This window comes from Lycium ferocissimum, chromosome 7 (genome assembly GCF_029784015.1).
Source record: "Lycium ferocissimum isolate CSIRO_LF1 chromosome 7, AGI_CSIRO_Lferr_CH_V1, whole genome shotgun sequence".
NCBI lineage: Eukaryota > Viridiplantae > Streptophyta > Magnoliopsida > Solanales > Solanaceae > Lycium > Lycium ferocissimum.
The window spans coordinates 20,909,187-20,913,753 of NC_081348.1; the positions used below are offsets into that span (position 1 = coordinate 20,909,187).

A 4,567-nucleotide genomic window follows, 5' to 3' on the forward strand; every position below is an offset into this window, starting at 1 on the left:
CATTAAGAAAATATAGGAATGCATTATTATTTTGGATTGGACTAATAGGAAAATAGTACTATCAAACAAGGCGGACAAATAAAGTATCTATATGTAATTTTCAAATATAAACATTTATTTAAATTCATATTGAAATTACAGTTGGGTCATTGAATTCTATATTCGAAAGTATCTAGATAATAGCAACCGTGCCACATAAGGAGTAATTATTTTCTAGGAAATCAAATAGTGATGTTGAAATATCATATAGTATTACGTAGTAGTAAGATATTGTTAATCAATAGTATATCACATTATTAGAATTTTGATATAGAAAGAATTAGGTCATCTGCATGGGGGGTTCGTGGTCATTTCAAGAAACCCCCACAGCTGGTAGAGTCAGACTCTGCCCCTTACTTTTGTCCTATTAACCTTCAACTCTTCTTTTTTTACCCAACAAATCATTCTCTTCATCATCACACACACACACACTCTTTAATCTCTATCCCTTTCATCTTTCTCTACTCAGTCCAGCTTCCCCCCTTAAAGATAGGCGAGAGTTTTGGGGGATAAATATGGTACAACAAATATATATATATACAGAGAATATCATAAACATAATAACACAGCATCTTCAAGGGGGGCTTTTCTATTGTGGGGAATGTTGTCTGGCTCGAGGAATCAAATTCTTATTCAAACCTTTTTATAGATCTATATCTTATTCATAGATCTATATTGTTGAATCATGTTTTTGGTGTCGTCGGACCAGGCTTCATTCCCCTCAAAGATATTGCTCACTCATTCATCAGATTTCATCTTTTTCATTATCCGTTTCTATAGTATTCAGTGGTAAGGCTTCTACTACTTGTTTTGTTTTGTATTTCGTTGATTTTCTCTGAATCTATTATTGTTTGTCCGTTTGTAAATCTATTCTTTTTTGTTTATTTATGTGTAGATTGGTGTAATGATGAAAAATCTTGACTTTAGGTTTGTTTTTCGTTACAAATCCCAACCTGGAAAAAGTTATCATCATTACTTACTTTTTTTGGCCTGATCTGTGTTTCTTTGGCCAGTAACGTATGCTTGTTATATATAGTCATGGTGTGTTATGATTGTAGTTATGATGGCTTTTTACTACCTCTTTCTGCAAACATTCAGATCTGGTAATTTTTGCTTTTAAACTTTCTTTAAAAACCCTTTCTTCCTTCTTGATTTCTTCCACAAATACTTTTCTCTCTCTCTCTCTAGACAGCAAGGTTTGTTAGAGATTGTGGTTTTTCCACGAATACTTTTTGTTTAATCTTTTTTAATCCGTAAAGTTGTGTGTTACAGAAGAGACTATTGCTTTAGATTTAAGCAGCTTGGTACAATTATTGGCTTCAAGGTAAAGGCTTCCTCTTAAACTTGGAAAAACTAAAACAGACGCGCTTAAGTATTAGGTTGAGATTTTCAGAAGATGGAAACTGAAAGGAGCCTTTTGCAGTAATGATTGTATAAATAAAAAGATTACTTTTTTGCCTTGGAGAAAAGCTTTTTGCAACTTGCATATATGGAGTCTCTTTTCACATAGCATCTTAGTTTATGAGGTCAATTCCTTGATAAATTAGGTTAAAACAATTGGCTGGAAAGACAGCTAATTAAAGACATTGAAAAGTTACATAGATATACTTAAAAGAGAAAGAAAAGATAGTATATATATGTTGACATTTGGTAGCTAAACGAGATGTTATGCCTTTCTAATGTGAATATAGGCCTTTTTACTTACTACCTCTTGCCTGTGAGAAAGAAAACAAAATTACTTTCTTGGTAGAATTCATTGCTTTTTCTAATTCCATCTTCAAGGAAAACACAGAAAAAGAGAAACACTGTTTGGTAGGTCACAAAGGGAGAGCTTTCTGTAAGACTTATAAAACACGGTGCTTGATTTGAATATATTCTGCAGAAGTGCTAAATAAATGTAGTATGTAACTTGTTTTTCCTCTTCCTCGGCCATGTATGACACTCACATTCTCCTACAAGATAGAGCAGGATACATTTCAAATTGAAATTTGATGGATTCAATCTTTAGGGTGACACACACATTGTACTTTTAAAATTACTAGTTAAAAATTTAATTTTCTAAAATTATAATACTAGTATTCTCACTTCTGATGTAGTCTATAGACTTGAGACAATCGGAGCAATGTGCACTATTCGTTTTTCTACCACCTCTTTTTTCCTCGTTTAGATGAAAATCAGGGAGATACTTTATGACATAATTTTTTATTTTTTATTTTTAAATAATGTCATTGGAATATGGATATTGGATAACTTAGTTGTTTTTTATAATGTCATTGGAATATGAATATTGGATAACTTAGTTGTTTTTTATAACGTCATTGGAATATGAATATTGGATAGTTTAATTGTTTTTTATAATATCACTGGAATATGAATATTACAAGTTGTCCTAAAAAGAAAATTGAGAAGGACAGCATCAATGCAAAACCGAAAGTAGAAGAAAGATAAACGTCGATCATAATACGAAAGAATAGGAAACTGGATATCTCTAGTCCCTATCTGCATTTCAATTTCATTTTAGGCTAGGATTTGCAAAATGAAAACTCAGTAATTTCGAGTTTGTGATGGTAGATTCTGCAGTTATGTGGACCTGAAATTAGTGAATGAAAGGAAGGAAGTGGGAACTATGCGTATCTTAATTGTATACTCCAATAACTGTCATTCATCTAGTCTGAGCAACAACCTAGCAGGTAGACTTGTGAAGTCATTTATAATGCTCAACTAGCAAGGGGTAGTGTTAAGAAAATGTAAGAACAGTGACTGATACGGAATACTGTTTGTGGAGATGGAATCTTTTTGACTTAGCAAATCAATAAAAGTGGAGGCTGTACGTTGCCTTTTTGCTTTTGCTTTCCTCATTTTCCACAAACAAACACACAAAAACTTGCAGACAAAGGTTTGCTTGATTTTCATGAATTCTATGTTCCTCCCCTTAATTAACTGGGAGTAATAATAATTTTACTGTCTCTTTGACTATTTCCTTTGAAAACTTGTTAATTACTTTTCCGTCCATTTTACTTGTCTAGCATACACGTTCACTTTTATTTTTTTTATTTGAAAAATCAAGAGATAATTTACTATTTCATATCTATTTTATAATTATTACTATTAATTATTGAGTTGAAAATATTAATAAATTGTTAGTGGCTACACAACTCTTAAAGTAAATTTGATTGATTTCAATAATTTAAATGATTTAAGTAATAATTAGGAGTGATATGGTAAATATGTCATTTTATTTATTGCGGGTGCGCCAACATGGACAACTAAAAATAACGGAGGGCGTACTTCGGAAAAAATAACTTAATGGTATCAAAAGTCCAAAACATGGAGTCATACTTTCTGCGTTTTAATTTTCGTGTTTTATTTTGAAACTAGTGTACAAGCGCGGTCATAAAAAGTTCAAGCATGACTGAATATGAAAACTATAGAGATGTTTTTTTTCCTCCATAAATATGGAATTTGAAAAGTTACACTGACCCATAAATAATGGATATCAAAAGTCAAAAGATAGCAGCCATCCTTGAGACGATTCCTTACATTAAAGTGTGAATATTCTGTTATATAGATAGATAAACCACAACTCAGAGAATTCTTTTTGAATCAATTGTTCCCAGAGCACCTGGGTTTCATTCAACGTTGAGAGAGATACACCAAAAGACGTTATGGGATATACATATCCTTACCTCTGACTACTAAAGAAAATAATTTAAGCCTACCTACAGTTAGCAAAAATACAAAGGTATAATCCTTCTTATATGTACAACAGAGAAAGCTCACAAAAAATGTAGGTCTTGTGCTTATGTCGGAAAGAGGCCATCTGGATTAAATCAAGTCTATATAAGCCCCTAGCCCTTTGAGGCAGATCGTCGCTGGAATGGAGAATAAGACTTTAGTTGTCAATACTCCACTTAGCCAAAGCATCCGCTACTTGATTTGCCTTATTCTATATACAATTTTATCCCAACAAAAATTTCTCTAACTTCAGCCATAACGCTACTGCATCTATTAAGAGGGGAATCAATTATACACCGTGATCATATATCCATTTTCATCCCTGCATATGCCTCTGGCACCAGTTGAACCTTCCCTATGTTTGCTACTGTCGTGAAACATAAAGATGTCAATAATATTAAGAGCAAGAATATCAATATACGATAAAATAACCTTATACAAAAACATAGGGACATAAGCCTTGAGGAGAGAGGGGGAATTTTTTTTTTTTTTTTTTTTTTTTGAAAAAACAAACAACCGAGGAGAGAAGGAAAGTAGCGAGAGACAACATATAGTCAAATATAAATCATCAATAGAAGGTTTAAATTTATCAACTCAATTCAAACACAAAATTAAAAAAAAAAAGTGAGAGGAGGAAAATGATGGCATTCATGTGTTGTTGAAGAGTAATGATTAGGAGTTTGGATAAAATCTTCAACTTCGAATTAAAGCAGATTAAATCTCAATAAAATCAGGCTCTTTCCTTGCCAAGAACATGATGCAATCTCAAACAAAGTAATGATAGAACTTGCAA

General features: G+C 32.2%; 1 long non-coding RNA gene across 1 annotated transcript; it reads left to right on the top strand.

The window, feature by feature from the left end:
* The first annotated feature begins 314 nt into the window (after positions 1 to 314).
* Positions 315 to 2,891, top strand: LOC132063730 (uncharacterized). The gene is made up of 2 exons (XR_009416443.1): positions 315 to 828; positions 1,312 to 2,891. It is a non-coding gene; the product is annotated as an uncharacterized LOC132063730 (long non-coding RNA).
* The last annotated feature ends 1,676 nt before the right edge of the window (positions 2,892 to 4,567 follow it).